The sequence below is a fragment of the Lissotriton helveticus genome, chromosome 2_1, assembly GCF_964261635.1.
Source record: "Lissotriton helveticus chromosome 2_1, aLisHel1.1, whole genome shotgun sequence".
In the NCBI taxonomy this organism is placed as follows: Eukaryota; Metazoa; Chordata; class Amphibia; order Caudata; family Salamandridae; genus Lissotriton; species Lissotriton helveticus.
This window is the reverse complement of record NC_136059.1, coordinates 1391156367-1391177293: the sequence shown is the minus strand read 5'-3', so window position 1 is coordinate 1391177293 and position 20927 is coordinate 1391156367.

Here is a 20927-nt window from a genome sequence, read left to right as displayed (position 1 = left end):
TTCTACTTTTGGAAAGACACTATAGACACAAAATATGTCTGGGGGACTAAGGATTGGCAAGTTCAGGGAACTGAGGCCTTATTTAGAGCTTGGCTCATAACACATTAAATATAGATAATGTTCATGAACGACACAGTGCAACAGACTTCCTGTCTTGGGTTAGCCAAGATCAAGGACTTGAACATACCATGGATTCCCAACTTACACGCTTTGAGGGATGGCAAAATTATACACAACATAGTGAGGATACATTAGATGACATTCTACATGATAGTTTGTACAATTCATCGGACCCCAATTGGAAGGAATGGTTGGTCTGGCCTATCAACGCGGAAAGGTGTTAATCAAGATTCAGGGGTACCACCGTAGGGTTTAGTGCCCATAGGCCTGACCAGCACTATGTACAAACAGAACACTCGGGTGGTGACATTTTACAGTGTTGGGAAGTTATGCCTTGAGTGACTAAGAAACTCAACACTATCTCAGGTGAAACAACACTTGTCCCTACTGTCAGATGACATGGATCTCTGGGATTTTTTGGTAGGTCCCCAGAAGGGGAAACATCCTTTACAACGCAACTTTTACCACGCAGTGCTATTACAACGCAGGTTTTACAACGAAAACCATTACAACGCATTGCGCTGGGGGCGCTCTAGGATAGGGAATAGATTTAATTTACTATCCAACACCTTCCCTAGTGTCCACGGGGACTGGAGTTGGAATAGTAAATTAAACTATTCACTATCCAGCACCCCAAAGCACTATGCGTTTTAATGGTATGCGTTGTAAAAACTGCGTTGTAACAGCATGCGTGGTAAAAGCATGTGTTGTAATGTCATACATCCCCCCAGAAGCCATGTCAGAAACGCTTCTCATATGCTACTTACAATGAGGTTTGGAAAATCTCTCAATAAGAAGCTGCTGAGAGAATACGTGAAATTGATAGGGTTAACCTAGAAAAGGCTTTGGCAGTGGTTGACAATGGTATGACCACATAATCATCCAGGAGGTATTCACTGGGCCACATTGTTTCTTTTGCAATAGATATAATGGAACAGGATTTGTCTCTATTAGAACATGGACAATCGTAATTACGATCCATTCTATTATTGAGCCGAACACTACACGCATTGCGTTCTGATCACGTGCCCTGATGGAACATCAACAGTACAACTTTGTTTTCTGCATATAATCTAACAGAAAGGCGGACAACAATGGCACGAGGAGATGCAAAGTATACAGTGCTACACTCTGAAAAGTTGGACCAATTACCTTTTATCGTGGCTGAGTCACTTTCCACGGAATGGTTAATCCATCGCCATATTACACTGCTGGTCATGACATTCCAATTATATTACTGTCTACAATATTACCAGGTAGGCCGGTATGAAGTGTTGGGACAGGGATACATACATGAGTTTTGGGATTTGCTGTACAGATTTAGATACAGGAATGGGGACACTGCAGGTTTTCTCAGCAGTTTAGACTGGGAGAGTTCTTTAAGTGGTGCCTAATTTGTCAGGATATTTTGCTTCACGGTGCCTTGAATGCTTCAGTTGCAAGACTATCATGTCACTTAAAAGGATCCCCAGCAGCCGTGATTCATTCGGTGTTCAAACTGCTCTTGAATGGGAGCTATTTGATGTTGAATGATCAAGGTTATTGTGGGATGGTACGAGGCATCCCATCAGGGCCGGCTAACACTGGTGGCGCCCTGTGCGACAATACTTGTTGGACCCCCCCAATGACCACCTTTCCACGGATTCCCTCACTAGCAACCTTCAACAGTGCCCCTCAACTCTCCATATCCAGTCTCTTAAATTCATTTAGTTTTACAGCACCACTCATATCAGTGTAGGGTGTTGGAGCACTTCACAACACACACATTGCAGAGAGACAATCCTAGGTGTATAAATCACTGTATAGCAAATGTTACATCAGACAGGACTACAAGGTGTAATGTAGGAGTGACATGTCATCGATACTGGTAGGCAAAATAGTTTGAGTCCTTATTCTGTAAAGCACAAATTCAGAATACCATTGTTGGGGTTCTTTTTTATAATAAGAAGTGTTTTCTACCCAAATGAACATTTTTGGTAAGATTAGGATAAATCACAGGCTGGGCAAAAAACATATAGCTCGAAAATATACCTTGCTGTTTACATGCAGCTCTTTGATGACAGTTAATAGCTCAATGTTCTATTTTAGGATTTTGACTAACCCTGGGCGTAGCACTTCGCTACGCCCACGGAGTGGGCGTAGTGTTGCCTACTTCGCCATTTGCGAAGTAGGCGTAGCAGGCAACACTACGCCCACTCCGTGGGCGTAGCGAAGTTGCCCGCCACCCGCCACCCGCCTCCCCCCCGCCCTCCCTAAATACTTAAATAATGATTTTATAAACAATAAACACCACTTACCTTGTCGGCTGCGTCTCCGGGGCTCCCTCTGGTAACCACGCCGCCATCATGGATAGTAATGCGCAGGCGCGGCCGCCCGCGCATGCGCATTTCTCACGAGAAATGCGCATGCGCGGGCGGCCGCGCATGCGCATTACTATCCATGATGGCGGCGCGGTTACCAGAAGGAGCCCCGGAGACGCAGCCGACAAGGTAAGTGGTGTTTATTGTTTATAAAATCATTATTTAAGTATTTAGGGAGGGCGGGAGGGAGGCGGGTGGTATTTAGCGAGGGCGGGAGGGAGGCGGGTGGCGCGTAGTGGGGCTACGCGAAGTGCGTAGGTGGACGTAGTTTCTGGTCCACTTCGCGTAGCTTCGCGTAGCCCCACTACGCCTACTACGCCCAGGCTTAATTTTGACTTATGAATAACAAGTAATAAAAGGAGCTCTATTACAGAAGCAGTAACCCACTGACCTATATACATTATATGCAATTTGTTAGCTGTATGATACACGTTCTTAGTAGCAGGCATTTTATCACTCTGCACTACCTTAGGATTAGTCAAAACATCCACTAAACAAACCCTTGTCTCTTTCCACAAAGACCATTAATCACCAGAGTTATCTTGACATTTTAATTGATGCCTTAAAATAGCTGGAGGTCAGGAACTTGGCAGCAGGTGCTCTTAAAATGGTAATATACTTGCAAAAATGACGCCCCCAACCCAAATCAGTGCCCGGTGTGGTGGCACCGATCGCACCGCCCTAAAGCCAGCCATGCATCACATATCTGGTCACACTAAGTTCTTGGGTTTCTTGTTTTATGCAAATAATAGTTTCCATCGACCCACACAGTTAGGGAGACAATGATATGGTCTTCGTTGGATGTTTACTTTATAAGTTTTAATTCTCTGAGCAGACTGAAAGCCATGCTGTTACAGAAGGATGTGACCTTAACCTCAGCCCTAGAGACGTTTGACCTCCAGGTTGCAAGGTCTTCGGCTGAGATACAGGAGCTAGTTAGAACAAAATACCGGCTCCATTTCAGAAAAATGGTACATCGTATCTTTACCATATCTGATATGAAGGGGACCGTGCCCCTTTTTTAACAGCATAGGTTCTGGACTATTGAGAACCTTTCAAACAATCTTCAGAGTTATCCCAGCCTTCACACACTCCGTATTGGGAAATGTTTTTGGAGGGCTTCCGCTGGTCCTACTACTTGTAGTGGGTATCCTGCTTTTAATTTTTTCTGCTACACAATAGATGGCCAAGTTCCACCAAAGATGAAAAAAGCACTCCTTGTGTGACATTGCCACGAACGCATGTTACTCCACCTGGGCGCACCTTAGCTTCGGGAGCTAAGCGAGGATTGGTTACTATTGTTCAGATCAGTCTGGGTTGACTGCATCCTGCCTGTGCTCCACTGACTATTCTGCAGATATGAAGGCATGTTGGACATATGTCTAAGTCAAAGAAAAGCTCCCTTTAGGAAACCATAATAGCATCCTTAATCAGTCACTCCTCACTCAACTCTCTCCACATTCAAATTGTAACAGTAGCCAAAAAATCAAAAATATGAATGCTTTATTCACCAGGTGAATGCAAATGTTAAAAACACTTAAATTAAAAATATTTCATAAGTACAAAGAGTTAATAAACTTCATTAGATGTAAATAATGTCATGACTAGATATTTTATCTAGAATACATCAAACTGATTTTGTGACAAGGTACATAACAATTTTATAAATCAGCAACAGTAATTCATTCACAGTTTAAAAATTCAATTTCACAAAAAATATATATACACAAAAGCACCATCGACGATTATTTAATCGCCGTTGACGATGTCAATCTTGTTGATGCTTACTTTGTCGTCGAGTACATCCATGGCATTGATGATGCCACCGCCGTCGATGACGATACAGCTTCCGTCGACGTGTCCACCATCGACGAAGATACTGCTCCCGTCGACGAGTCCACCGTCGACGACGATTCAACTACCATCGACGAGCCCTCCCTCGACGGCGATACTACTTTCGTCAACGAGTCCACCGTCGACGACCGCAGCGACGTCGACAACATCGTCGACGATGGTTTTTTCGTTGACGTCCTCCATGATTTCAATGCCAACGGTTTCTTCTATAATGGCTATTTCTATTCATACTGACTCAACATCCATGTACATTTCATTGACGCTGAAGCGTAAAAGACCTTCATCTTTACAGATTACGCCAGTGTTAACGTCAAAATTGTCATCTTCTAGGCATTTTTATGAGGACGTTTCCCATATCTGACCTTTACCTCCTAGCCACTATTTGGAGGAGTCAGATGATGAAGGGCCTTTTGGCCCAGCACATAATCCTTCTCAGCTCCGGATTAAATATCAGGAGGATGACAATGATGAAGAATATTATGAGCCCTGTGAATCTTTATGAGGCCCTCAGGAATCATTTAATCAAGAACCTATTGTTCAAATGCCTGCGGCTTTGATGCAAGATTTAACTGCTATGTTGAGGGATTACAATACACGCTTCCCACCAGTGCCGGTTCCAGAACAACCTCCTACGCCTACAGTTTTGCTGGCTGCGAGTCCTGCTGCCCCTATCTCGGTACCTCAAGAGGTGTTGCCTACTCATTTCACTCAAGATGATGATGGGGCACTGTGGCTTAAGGTGGAGAGATACCAAACTCACCCACAACTGTGGATGAATGGGATGAGTACTTAATTCCTACGCCATCCTCACCAGTCCCTCAGGCGATTGATTCCCCTCCTGAGGATATTGGAGGTTTTCACGCTATCATGGAAAGGGCAGCAACCAGGTTTCATCTTCCTGTATCGGTAAAGAAAACAATGTTTCCTTTATGATTTTAAGGACCAAAGTAGGAAATCGGTTAGTTAAATCCCTATAATCAATCATATTTGTAAAGAAGGAACGAAAATAATGAAATCTCCATTTTTGATACCTGCAATTCTCCCTAGAATCGATAAAAAGTATAAAGCACCGGATGAGGCTCCTGCTTGCCTCTCTGGGCACCCTAGACCAGATTCTGTTATTTCACAAGCGGCCAAATGGAAGTCTCGTAATCCATCTATCCCTGTAACGGCGCCACCACATAAGGATGGGAGATACCTAGATAACATAGGTAAACGCTTCACCACCATGGCGGGTGCCTCAGTTCGTGCCACAAACTCTTTGGCGATTTTAGGCAGATATGACTGCCAATTATGGTCAGACATTTCCCCTTACATTGAATACCTTCCTGAGGACAAGAAACAGGAAGCAAGAAAAATACTTTTGGAAGGTGAAAGTGCTGCTTCAGATACTATTGATATCTCTATGGACCTAGCTTCTTTGGGTTTTCGCCAACTTGTCAGAGCAGCAACCCTTAGACGACAGGGTTGGTTGAAATCCACCAACTTTCGCCGGAGGTCCAAACGAAGATTCTGGACATGCCATTTGATGATGATTTATTATTTGGGAAATACATTGATGAGGCGTTACAAGAAATCAAAAAAGATACTGATACCGCCAGGGCACTTGGTACTTTACAATATAGAAAGACTCCTTTTAGAGGAGCTAGAGGCAGAGGATCATATTCATTTCGTGGAGGATATAAAAAATACCAAAACCAGGGCAGTCATGGACGATATGGTTACCAACAGCAGCAACAGCAGCAGTCCTATGGAAATCTCCCAGCTGCCGCTTACAGACAACAGAACAGAAGACGCCAACCTCAAGGCAGGGACTCTGCTAGAAAACAGTGACAATCTTTTAACACCTGCACCAGATCTGCCACACTTGACTTACAGGATTCCAAATGTATCCTGTCATCTCAAAAATTGGGAAAGAATAACCGCAGACAAGTGGGTATTGGACAGTATCAAATTTGGTCACACCCTGGAATTTATCAGCCCCCCCCCCCCCCTCATCCACCTTTGAAAAAGCATCCGGCGCATCTTGCTCTTCTCAGAAATGAGGTAAAATTCATGCTTTCGAAAGGAGTGATAGAAAGAGTGCCTCACTCTCAAGTGAGGAAAGGATTTTATTCCCGCTTTTTTCTAATAAAGAAAAAGTCCGGGGAATGGAGGCCTATCCTGGATTTAAGAAAGCTGAACAAATAGCTTCAAAAGAAATCTTTTCGCATAGTCACACTTCAAGAAAACCTTCAACTTTTGGACCATGCGGATTTCATGACTACATTGGACCTTCAGGATGCATACTTCCACATCACAATTCATCCCAAGCATCAGAAATTCCTTCGATTTACTGTGGCAGGTGTACATTATCAATTCACGGTCCTTCAATTTGGTTTACGCTCAGCCCGAGAGTCTTTACAAAATTCCTAGTTCCAGTAGCAGCTCATCTCAGGCTTCAGGGCATCAAATTATTCCCTTATCTGGACGATTGGCTAATAAAGGCTCCTTCCTTTCGGCAGGCTTCTCAAGCAACGTCCACATGCCTGCAAGTTTTCCAATCCCTAGGACTGTCTCTGAACATTCAAAAATCAGTCCTTTGTCCTTCTCAGAGGATTCAATTCCTAGGAGCAATGTTGGATACTATCCGAGACAAAGCATTCTTGTCCAAAGAAAGACAATCTCGGCTCACCTCTCTTGCATCAGACCTCCTAAAAAGTAAGATCGCTTCTGTGAGAATTATCAAATCTTTTCTGGGAATACTATAATCAGCAATCCTGCTAGTACCTCATACCCGTCTAAGGATGCGGCCGATTCAAGAGAGGCTGGACAGTCAGTGGCTGCAAATCTCTGCGTCATTCGACGACCTAGTGCAGATAACTCCAGTTATGCGAGAAGCACTTACCTGGTGGATGCGCGCCAAGAATGCCTCAGTTGGGCTCACTTTTCAACCTTCTGTACCAGATTTCATCCTCACAACATATGCCTCCCTAGAAGGGTGGGGTGCACACCTTCAAGACTTTGCATAAGAGAGAGATGGTCCGCTGCAATGGCAAAGATGCATATCAATTTCCTGGAACTTCGGGCCATTTTCCTAGCGTTGCAGTCTTTTCTCCCAAGGCTTCAAGGGTCAACTGTTCTGATCAGAACCGACAACACCACTTCCATGCATTATCTAAACAAGCAAGGAGGTACTCGGTACCACATTCTATCTCAAGAAGCTCAAGGCATTTAGGAATGGCTACTTTCTCACGATATCAAAATTAAGGTGGAACATCTACCAGGGATCCACAACACTTTAGCAGACACTCTGAGCAGGACCTCAAGGTCCTGTCATGAATGGGAGCTGGATCAAACAATTGTGGAGAATATATTTCAGAAGTGGGGCAATCCAAATCTGGATCTCTTTGCCTCCAGGAACAATCGAAAGTGCCCATTCTTTGCAAGTTGGGAGCCAGAGAAGGGATCTTGGGGGTACGCCTTCATGATGAGATGGACGGGGATTTTTGCATACGCATTTTCCCCTTTTCCATTGATCCCAAGACTTCTGCGCAAGCTCAAGATGGAACCATGCTGCATGATTCTCATTGCACCGAAATGGCCGCATCAACATTGGTTCACAGACCTTCTCCTACTAATCAAACGGAGACTGTACCATCTTCCAGCAGTCCCAAACCTATTGTCAATGAGAAAAGGGCAGATTCTTCATCCTCGTCCAGTCCAATTGCATCTTCATGCATGGTTTCTGGATTCATGGAGTTTAAAGAGATAAATTTACCTCAAGACTGCAGAAACATTCTTGTTAGAGCAAGAGCTCCTTCTACGTTGAAAACGTATGCGCTAAAATGGAAATAATTCTGTTCCTGGTGTGGTTACAAGAATATACATCCTTTAAGATGTTCTCCAGATAAGATTCTGCCTTATCTTCTATCGTAATCTAAGTCTGGTCTAATGTTTTCCTCGGTTAAACTGCATCTAGCAGCCATCTCTACCTACAGGCGCTCTACAGGAGCGGTCTCCCTTTGTTCTAATCGTCTGATTAAACAGTTTCTAAAGGGGCTTTTCAGAACTTTCCTACCTATTAAGGCTCCTCCTCCAAAATGGAGGCTTAATTTGGTGCTGCAACAGCTTAAAAAGCATCCATTTGAGCCTGTTCACAAACTGATTTAAAATATCTCTCCTGGAAGACAGCGCTCTTAGTGGCACTCACCTCTGCTTGGAGAGTCAGTGAAATACAGGCTTTCACTATCAAGCAACCTTATTTGAAATTTACCAATGATTATGTCCTTCTCAGAACTAATTCTACGTTTATTCCTAAAGTTCCTTCTACATGCCATCTTAACAAGCCTGTTATATTGCGCTTTTTCTTTCCCAATCCGTCTTCCTCTGCTGAGAAATCTTTACATACCTTAGATGTCAAGAGATGTTTAAAATTCTACATTTCACGTACTGTATCCATCAGAAAATCTGACCGATTATTTATTTCCTATGGTGGTCAAAAGCCAGGAACAGCTGTGACGAAGTCCACTATCGCAAGGTGGATTGCATCTACTATCCAATTCTGCCATTTCAAAGCTGGACATCCTTTATCAAATAAACCTAAGTCTCACTCTACAAGGGCAGTGTCCTCATCTACGGCTCTTTTTGCTGGAGTATCTTTGGAGAAGATTTGCCGTGCTGCAACCTGCAAAAATGTGCACACATTTACACGGCATTACTGCCTTGATCTGGCAACAGAGGCTGAATCAGCAGTGGGTCAAGCAGTGTTACGATACCTTTTTAAGTAAGGTAAGCCTCTGTAACAAAATGGTTATATCTTTACAGAAAGGTGTTTAGTATATAAGTCTGTTTATTTTGAGGCATATGTATATGATATTTCTCTTAAGATTCAAATATGTACTGCAGTACTATATTGGTTGTACAAAGTATCTATTGTCTTTTCTTATGATACCGACCATCCACTATACGGCTAAGTATTATTTACTGCTAGCTATTCTGATTCTAAGCATGTGAATCTATGAAAGATACCCCAATACTGGATAAGAAAACAAGTTACAAGTTCCCCTAGCAGCCGCTGAGGAAAGAAAACGAGTTACATACCTGTAACTTCAGTTATCCAGTATTGGTATCTTTCATAGATTCACATGCGACCCACCCTCCTCCCCAGAGAGGCTTACCTTATATCTAGACATCTTACTGTCACTTGTGCTTCGAAAATCTGAGGGTTTGCCTCTCTGTGGAAAGTTCTAAGAGGGTGTTACAGCCTGATTGGCTGGGTTCCAAGTTTGGTTCTTTTTACAAAAGGACAAAGATAAGCTAATGTAGTGACTTTGCTGTCCATAGTAGCCTATTGTTTAATGATGTTAAGACTATAGTGTATATGTTTTATTGTACCACGAGACTCTCACCTCGTCAGCGGGGATGATTCTAAGCATGTGAATCTATGAAAGATACCAATACTGGATAACTGAAGTTACAGGTAAGTAACTCGTTTTCTTTCCTCAGCGGCTGCTATGGGAACTGAAGGTGATCACCTTAGCCCCATTAACCTGATACAAGAGGTGATATAGGGACCACCGTCATCTGCGAATGCAAGCAACAGTGATGTTGTGTCTCCCACACAGGACACATAAACATTTCGCTCTCCATGTTGGGGGAACAATTTATCCTTTTTCCAAAACAAGCCAAATTGAAATTCGAAAACATAATTTTGTTTTATTTTTTTCTCTCTTGCTCTCACTGAGCACCATGGTTTTCAATGTACTCAGTTGGTCTAACATTATATTGACTATTTTAGAGGACTTATAGAGCTTTTTTTACTTCTAAAATGTTTATTTATACCATGTTTTTAGATGTTTCTAGACTGATTTTTATAAACAATGTTTTTATGCTTTTTAAACAGGCATATTTTAGCATTAGTTGACCTTAACGTCCTTCGGATGAGGGTTAGGTGTTATGAGCCCCAGAGTACGCCAATACAGTCCTAGGTAGCTACATGACCTTGTACTTACATTTGTCCTACCTTGCTCTGCAGAACAGTTCCAGCACTGACCTTTTACCTAGTTATGTGCTGAATAAATGTCGACCCGTTTTCTACTAAACTCATTTATTATGCATGAGGATTCCTAGTATCATATCTTAATCCCTGCTCCGTACAAATACAGCAGGATTACCATCTTCTGTATAATAATTCTGTACAAATGTCACCGCCAGCGTCATTCTTGGAGTACAGGTCCACTATACATAATCGCAAGCTATTTCGTATCTAGGTAGAACCCCAGAGGGTATTTTGGGTGTATAAAAGAACCACATCTTCAGCGGGGAACCAGAGGAGATGCTTTCACACTTACACTAGACGCTGAGGTCCCAGCCTGCAAAAGCTCCAGTACACAGTGGCCTGCCATCCCTTGCGGGATGTCCAACTTGAGACCAAGACGGGGTCCTTCATTCTCTCCCATCAGGTAATGGGGTTGGCTCTTTCCTAGAGGATTCTTACACTCACATACATGCTAGGTACACTTATGTACACTTAGATAGGGGTTGCATCGTAGGAGTATGCTTGACTACTGCCATGTATCTATATGCCTGTATTTATTTACTGTATTAGCACCATGGTAGAATTCTAACTTTTATTTACTCTGTCGGTGCTTTTAATCTTATATATCGGTTTCTGTCTAATGATTATGTTGCAGACAACATGTTTTATACTAGAATGATGCTGGTTCAATAAATGCTTAATGAAAACATCTCCATCGTTTATTCTGTATATTTCCCTGAGATTAAATGAGCCCGACTGACTGTTTCCACGATCCCTGAAGGATCAAGGGTTGTCATGTTCGATAGTTGCCAAAAACTATTTGCTCCTTGGTAAAGTTAGAGGGTTCATGTGAGCTAGCTGATCTAAAGGCTAACATATCCTTTGGGGGTCTCTGGAATCAGCATGGACACCAATCTCTTAGTTTATGTTGTCTAAAACGCGTAGATCCTATATATTATCAGGAATTACACAACAGACCTTGTAGGCCACTAGGGCTACTTAAATGTGGTCTATTTAATATTTAAAAGTAGGATTCTTTGCTGTCAAAAAGGGATATTTTGACAGGTTTTCCTGCAGGCTTAAAAGCTGCAGCAGTGGGGGATGTGGCAAGGCAAGATGGCCAGGTGGACGTGATCCACACCAGCTCCGGAGTCTCGTAGCTATCCAGACCAGCTACAGATCGGCAAGATAGCCAGAAAATCATCTGGAATGGTTCGCAGTGAAGCGTGACCCCATCAGGAGCCCGAGAGACCAAGCTCCACCCAAACAGGACGTAGAATCCGAGTCATCCAGCAGAGGAGTAGAAAGGCGCGAGCATACTAAATTACACCGCCGGACCTGCTCACCGCGGGAGAGTGGAATCAATAAAATGCGGCTGCAGTGCTCCCGCCTGGGTAAGTTAACCACGGGAGAGTTGCAGCAGTTGGTGGGGCCTCAAGAACGACCTACTGGGGGAGGGAAGGTCCAGTGCAGAGCATAAACAACATGGACCACATGAGACGCCCACTCGACTCTGCAGCGATCCACCACGGCAGTTGAGACGGTGAGCGGGGGACAAGCAACTACTGATGGGCGGCTTGTTGTTAGAGCGGGTGGCAGGGGGTCCCCGAAATTAACTCCGCTGAACTTTTGATCAGCAAAACTGCGGATTTTAGGAGACCCCAGGGACGCACCTGATTCCAACATGCCAACCATAGCGGAATGGCAAAGGGGTCCCAAATGATAACCCCTGAAAGTTGCCTCAATTACCCTAGAGGGGGACAGCCGTGATCTAGAACCTGCAGAAGCAATTGTGCAAGTCATGGGAAGCACCCCCTAATACAGTCACACCAACTACTTGCTCAGTGCCTGACCCTAAGATGGCCGCCTTCCCTTAACCTGGGAAGCTGACTCTGCTGGTTGTAAAACACGCTGACAGAAAGCATTAGACACACTGGCGACTACAGAGGGGTCGAGTCTCATAGGGAACTGCTCCCCCTCGAAGAAGTGGCCTACTTATCTGCACATATGGCACCGAAAAAGTTGGCTAATAAAGTCTCTAATTTTGTTACGCCCACGGAGAGGAGGCAGGCCCACGACGAAGAGGGAGAAGCAACCACGATGTCACTCACCAACGAGGACCTCTTGGCCTCACTCAGGGAATTCAAATCTGAGCTCCGCAGGGAACTCAAACAGGACATAAAGGCCTCCATGGATCAACTGAAAGCCTATCTCACTGATCGTATGACTGTACTCCAGCAGAATGTGGATTTCATAGGCTCTGGGGTCATGGAGATTGAGGGCCAGACACAAGAATTGGACAAAAGCACATCGGTCTCCTAAGAAAAAGTACAGGAACTGCATACACAACTACAACTGGCCCTCCTGAAGGCAGAAGACTGGGAAACAGGTCCCGGAGAGAGAACATCAGAATACGGGACCTAGAAGAAGGCACATAAGGGCCGAATATGGAAGCCTTTATCGAGTGTCTCTTTGCTGAGATTCTTAGGCCGCGCCAGATGAAGATCAAAATTGACAGGGCGCACCACGTGGGGAATCAACAGTCGGGAGAACAACGCCGTACATGTGACATCCTCATCAAGCTCCACTTGTTTAAAAGAAAAAGAAGCGATCTTGCAAGCAGCAAGGAAAAAGGAAGAGATTTCCTTCCAAGGATCCAAGTGTCTGTTGTTCCAAGACTTGCCCCCCTCCACACTGGCTCAACGACAACAATTTAGACCAATTACATCCAAACTTCGAGAGGACAATACAATATACAGATGGACGTCCCCCTTTGGGCTGGCTTTTGAATTTAACAATAAAATGCACCACATTTCTGATCTGGAAGAGGGCTTGCGAATCCTGGGTTTTCGAACCCTGAAGAAGATTGCAACCAGGGGACGTCAAAAAGGACAATCGACAAGGGGCACAAACTCCCAATGGTGTACGATCTCCAGAGGCAAACTTTCCCAAAATGAAATAGACTACGCCTGCGTGGGTTAAAATGACTGTGAAGTACCTACCAGAGGAAAGTTGAAGTATTGAGCATGCAGAAAGAGCGGCAGAAAGACAACAGAACCCAGACAGTGTCGCCCAGGGACTATGTCTTATACTGCACCATTCACTAAATAAACGCTTTTAAGTCATCTATACACTATGTGAACGACAACTGAGGCCGCGGGCCCTGACATAGCCGCCCGTCAGCACGATCCCAGCCTCCAATATTGGGTTCCTTGGAGTGCCCAGCAAAAGTTCTTCTTGGTTACTTGTTACATGTGTTCACGGGGGGACAGGGGAGGGTGATAGCTAAGTCGGAAAACCAGACAAGTAGTACAAAATGGGGACACAGGAAGACACCCCATTGCAGGTCTCGATGGCTCCCGGCTGAAGCGGAGGGGAAGACGGGGAAGGTTTCTAGTGCTGATAGGCCTACCTAGGAGGAGGGGGATGGGTTAGCCAATGAGATGGTTTCAATAGCCTCTTGGAATGTGAGATGTCTGAACTCGCCTCTCAAATGACAGAAAATTTGGAAATATCAGGCAGATGACCAGTTTGAGGTAGTAGCGCTTCAGGAAACGCATCTAAAAAAACAGATTTGTCACGATTGCTACCCCATAAACTATACGTCGTCGGCTGGATCTAAGCAGAAGGGAGTTGTGCTTATGTTCCGCAACTCTACCAAATTCCAGCCAGAAGCCATAAAAGCAGATAGAGAGGGCAGAGTGATCATGGTGAAGGGGAAAGTTAGGGGTAGACAATGCACATTCATCTTGGCATATGCTCCCAACACGGGCCAGCCAATGTCCATGCCCTTCCTATTAGAGTTGATAGACAGGTTCGCAGAAGGCCCTACGGCCCTCAGGGGAGATTTTAATCTAACCTGGCATGCAGAAATTGACAGCACCCACGCCCACGTCGGCCACAGGCATCTTCCCCAAAGGGATTAAACAAAAAATACAAGCATTAGGTCACAAAGACGTATGGAGAACATTACACCCAACCACAAAAGACTACACTTTCTTTTCCCATGTACATCTTTCATACTCTAGGTTGGATGACATATTTATAAGTCAATCCCTACCGGGTTCACTCCAAGCAGCAAAGATACTCCCAATCACTATCTCAGACCATAGCTTAGTCACAATCAGACTTTCTAGGGAAGGCTCCACATCAGGCCCACCAAGATGGTACTTCCCAGTCTGTCACCCGAGATAGGGTCCTAAGGGACAAACTTAGGTCAGCAATAAATGAATATTTTGAGATGAATCAACCCCAAGACACCTCTCCCCTGAACAGTTGGGATACATTCAATGCGGTTCTCAGGGGCAACTGTATTGCGTTAAACTCGACACTGAACAAGCTAAGAGCTAGGGAACGAGTAGCGCTAGAGGCCGAACTACAGGGAGTAGAGAGAGAGCACATGAGGACGCCCACACGGAACCTGCAATGTCAGCTTAGTGCTCTGAAAGGGAAAATCAAGGCAATCTATACTAATGGGGCAGAATACACTCTACTGCATCTACACCAGATCTCATATGCCCAGGGGAGCAAGGTGGGAACTCACCTAGCCAGACAGTTACATGAAAAGAGGGAAAGAGAATACCTGGGGGGCATCTGTGATGGGGAGGGGAACTTAACACACGCAGATGATATCAATGCACAAGTATTTTGTAGATTTTATGGAGAGCTCTATACCGACTCCCCTTCAGACCAGGGGGAGCAACACCAATACTTGCACTCACTAGATTTACCACAGGGTCCGGCGTTGGTAAATGACCAATAAATGCGCCTTCCACCACTGTGGAGGTAGGGAAGGCGATCGCGAAACTCAAAACACACAAGTCTCCAGGACCGACGGCCTGACAGCCCATTTCTATAAAACGTACGCGTCGGAGATTATCCCACACCTCACTCTCCATTTAATGCAATACCAGTTGGAAACACAGTGTCGAATTCTATGGCAGAGGCAGTGATCACTGTGATCCCTAAGGCAGGGAAAAATCTGCAGAGTTGTGCAGCCTATAGACCAATTGCCCTGAAGAATTTAGATTCCAAACTATACTCCGCCATATTGGTTGCAAGACTAGAGGACCTGATGCCTGCACTAATCCACACTGCTCAATCGGGCTTAAAAAAAGGAAGGCAGGCTCATGATAATATCTGTAGGACAATACATTTGATTGAAAAAGAAACCAAATTAAAAATCCCGGCGAGCCTCGTGGGACTGGATGCCGAGAAGGCCTTTGACAGGGTGGATTGGTCATTCCTCTTTCTCACCCTGGAACACTGGATTCGGGAAGAGGTTTATTGATATGATCAGGGACAACTACAGACACCCACACTCAAGAGTACAGATCAACTGGTGTCCGTTGCCTCCCTTTCCATTAAATAGAGGTACTAGACAGGGCTACCCACTTTCACCTCTATTGTTCGCCTTAAGCATCAAACCATTGGTAATATGAATTAGGGCCACCCGGGAGATTAGGTGGATTACATTTGGCGGAGAGGACCACAAGCTATCATTATTCACAGACGATATCCTGATGGCCCTCACAGACCTAGGCCCCTCACTGTAGGCACTGCAGGCAGAACTTCAAAAGTTCAAAGAAGTAGCTGGATTTAAAGTAAACCTGTCTAAATCCTCCATTTTAAATTTTACGGTCCCGGAGGGAGAGGCATGACGCCTCCGTGGCAAACTCCATTTCAGTGGGTGAAACGCTTCCTACAATATCTGGGAATTCAGCTCACTCCACAGATAGAGGACCTCTACAGAGCCAACTATCCCCTCTTACTGTCCCAACAGAATCTTTAACGTTGGAAACCCCATTACATCTCTTGGCTAGGGCGAATAAACGCAATAAAAATGACAATGTTACCAAAGTTGCTCTACCTCTTCCAAGCACTCCCAATAGACTTGGAATGAAATTTAATGCCCAGAATTTGCTCATTCATCATCAAGCTCATATTGCAGAATGGAAGGGCATGGCTTCCTTTCCACACGCTATGATGCACAAAGCAGGAGGGGGGGTTGCGCTCCTGGATTTTGGTCTATACTACAAAGCAGCTCAATTGAGGATCATTCTGGATGGTCCATGAGGGAGTCTGACAAACATTGGCTCCACGTGGACAGGGTGATAGTGGGGAGAACAATATGGGAAGTGCTCTGGAAACATATGAAAGACAGACTGGCTAATGCGTATATCAGCACGCCAACATGAATCACCCTTAAGGTGTGGGTTGATATCACGAGGGAGAGGGGGTGGACATCATTCCCCTCGCCCTACACTCCAATCCACAGAAGGCCTGTTCAACGCGTGGAGAGCAGGAGGCTGCTTGGTACTCTCAGATTTATTTCATAACAATGACATACTTACATTTGAGAACTGCCAAAGGGACTTTCAGGTTTCACCCAGCGAACACTTTCATTATCTTCAACCTAAATACTGGGTAACAGTCAGACTGAGCAGTGTTACAGTACTTGGACTTTGAATTGGACCCAGACCCATCTTCTAAATTATAATGAAGTGGCTGGCCGCATTGTACTCCACTCGAACCATTGAGCTCATTTGAAAAAGGTGGGTTATTGGATGAGCGTTTTTATTTTTCAATCCGTAATTTTGTGAAACAGATTATACGGTTCAGACTGTATTTTACAGCACCTCTTTCTACTAAAGACATTCTACAGCTCAGTCTTCTCAGGGTCATTCCACATATGTAACTTTTGTCCTGAAGTTGGCCTTACAGATGTCTTCACACCAAAGACCGAAACGTCGACAACTGCACCCATTTTCTCTGTAATTTCTTTTATCATTGGAATTGTCCTTTGCACAATTAGGAGACGGTTTCTGTATTTATATGACATGTGAAATGGGTGATTACAAAAGTGTCAAAGAGATGAGAAATGCTGTAAAAAAATGCTAAATCTCGGTCTCTTTATAGTTTATATGTGAATCAAGTCTTGTGTACCCTTCAATTTTTCATTTATTCACCTAAATCTGTGCATCAATAAGTATACACCCATCTTGCATTGTTTTTCTAGTTTAAAGTTTTGTTGAAAATGATTCATGTCAAATTAAGGAAGGAATGTGAATAATGATTCAATATAAGCTACTAGTTAGAGCTTATTGAGGTTATCCTGTCACTATGGCATTCACGCCTGTGGAGAATACTCACCATGGAAAGACTAGTGGACATATTCAGAGACGTATATAAAAACTTTGAATATAGATGGGTCCCCTAGTCTCATACTTGACTCAGGGCCTCCCCCTAGCAGTGTGTCCTCCTTCATTAGGAGCCCTGCAGTTGTTTCAGCTTTAAGATCCGCTACCTTCGTGGCTCGATCACGCCACTATATACGAGGGGTATATTCATGAGAATTAGAGGATGGACTGTGCTGCATGGGAACCTCTTAATACCACCATTAGTTACAAGGTTTTATATTTCAAAATGCGTAAACACTGTTTTAATAAAGAATGTACATATCAGAGGAGGGGAGGGGGGATTTAGTACCTCACAAAGAATGACGATGTATCTTCATTCAATTGTAGTGCAAACACGAGGTATGTTCTTTATATACATTGTACTGCCTCCTGATCTGATCTCCGTGTTTAATTAAAAGAGCTTTGCCAAAAAAAGCTGCATCAGTCAGGCTGCAGAGGTAGATCCGAAGCCATGTTTTCTTGGTCGATTTAGTCGATGGCACAACTTGTGCTGTATTCCGCAAGTAACTTTTAACATCCATGCCCTTGTATTTTCCTGCATCATATACTATGGCTTTACTCGAAAGCTAAATATGCAGTTAGGAGTTAGCCATTTCCGTTATGTTTTAGGAGTCAGAGCATGCACATAGGGACCATAACTGCGGTGCCCCAGCATACAGTTAAAAAAAACAGTTGTGCCGCTCCACAAAAAATGGGGGTGACCAAAGAAAGAGCGTCAGGATTTGATGTAGCGGACTCACGGGAAGTTCCAGAGTCTCTGTACTGATGAACAAAGTGTAGGGAAGTCATTCATCACACGGAAGACAGTTGATTGATAGGAGATTTATTTCGTTCCTCCTTCTGTGAAGCTCAAGCCAGTTATATCGATACTAACTATGCTTAACAGTAAGCATTCTACATGTCTTTTAAAACATAACATATAACCCTTCTAGCGCACGCCCGTGTCACGAGCGCTAGACACTGCTGAGTGCTCGTGACACGGCTCGTGTAACATATGTACAATCTGTGATCTCTACACACCTCCCTCCTTTATATTAAAACAATTTTTTAAGTTTTTAATTCATCACATAGTCATTAAATCGGACAGGTAGACGATGACAACGTGTTGTTCTGTTACTGGTAGTACTATTTTCTTCATGTAGATGTTCCACATTGTCATTCTGTTTTCCCACATCAAAAAAAACATTGTTGTCAACATCATCTTCAATTTGGTTTGGACTAGGTCCTTTAAAAATTGAAATTCTGCTAAGATTCCATACAGAACCTCCATCAATCCTGACTGCGTTTCTGAAAATTTCTATAACTTTCTTGGGACTTGACCAAACTGGAAAACCCTTACTTACACCTTCCTTCCTTTTTACACGTACATAATCGCCCACTTTAATGGAACCACAATATGTAGAACCAATTCTTTTAACTAAATTATGTTTCATTTTGTTCTTATAAGATTGTACTCTGTTTCTAACTGCTTCAAAGTCCACCTTCATATAATTTTCAGTGCCCGCTAAATTTCCTTTTAACCACCATGGAACCAATTTGGTACTAGGTTTCCGTCCTCTTAGTAACTCAAAAGGTGTGACCAAAGTCACTGAATTAGGTGATGTTCTATAAGCCAACAACATGGATTGCAATGCATTTCTCCAATTTAAATTCCCCTTGATAGATAATTGTATGGCTTCTTTAATTACGCGGTTGAATCTCTCAACCTGACCATTGGCTTCTGGATGGAAAACTGCAATCTTTTTATGGACAATACCGCATTTAACAAAAAACAATTCAATTTCCTTGCTCACAAATTGCGGCCCATTATCGGTCACAATCTCCTGAGGTATACCTTCCCTGCAAAAATTTTCATCTAAGAATTCTATTATGTGATGCGAGGTGACTTCCTTTACCATCTTAACTTCTGGCCATTTAGAAAAGTAATCTACAAGTACTATGCCAAAGGTCTCCTGTTTGGGTAAGCAACTAAAAGGTCCTATTATATCTATACCTAGTTTTCGCCAGGGGCCTAAAGGTAATTCAACTGGGTATGGTTCAGGACGCAAAGCTACTGCTGTCTTGTCACTATTTGAACAGTAAGAACAAGAACGTATATATTGATCTACACACGAGTCAATGCCCGGCCACCAAAATGACTCTTTTAAACGTCTTCTGGTGAAAGATATCCCCAAATGTCCCTCATGGGCAATTTTGAGAATAGTAGTCCTAATAGAAAAAGGTGGCACAATTTTATCGCTACGAAGAATTAATTCATTCTCTACTGCAAGTTCCTCTTGAATTTTATAAAAACCCATTAAGTTCCCTGTTAACTTCCTCTGTTCAGGCCAACCATGAACAATATACTTTTTGACATTGCACAATTCTAAGTCTTTACTCATCTCTTCCATCCAATCTTCTTTCTGTAATGACAATTGTTCACCACATACTAAACTAATGTCTTGAAAAGTAAAAGCTACTTCACAATCTTCTTCATTAATGTTTGTAGATGTCTCTGAATCAGAAATCAACCTGGACATGCAATCGGCATGCATATTTGCCTTTCCTTGAACATATTCAATAGTGAATTGAAAAGATTGTAATCTGGATGCTAATCTTGCAAGACGTGCCGACATAGTTCTGCCTCCACCTGGAGCCATTAGATACACTGAAGGTTTATGATCAGTTTTAATCAAAAATCTTGTTTCCCATAGAAAAGGTCTAAAATGTTCAGCTCCCCAAACACACGCTAATAACTCTCTCTCTATTACAGAATAATTTTTCTCTGCATCTCTCAGAGCTCTTGATGCATAAGCAACAACCCATTTGTTTTCATTGTCTTTCTGGAGGAGTACTCCACCTAAACCTGAAGAGCTAGCATCTACCATGATGATACATTTCATGCCAATCACAAAAGGTTTGAGACACGGTGCATTAACAATATACATTTTTAAGGATTGAAAAGCTTTTGTCATTTCTTCAGTCCAGTTAAATTTCACATTTTTCTTTAGCAAACATCTGAATGGATCAACTTTTACATAAAAATTCGGAATAAATTTGGCATAAAATTCGATAAGTCCTAAAAAGGCTACTAGTTGTTCTTTTGAAGTGGGCACAGGAGCATTTACAATGCTTTTAACGTGGTTTCCTTTAGGTTTGATACCCTTTCCACTTATAGTATGTCCAAGATACTCTACTTCTTTTTGTTTAAATTTGCATTTGTCAATGCGTAGTGTTAGTCCTTTGTTTGCCAATGCAGCAATCACACATTTCAAATTGTTGTCATGCTCAGTATCATCTTTTCCATATACTAAGATGTCATCTTGAAATGCTACAGCTCCATTTAAACCTTCTAAGGTATCTCTCATTAATCTTTGGAACACTGAGGCCGCACTC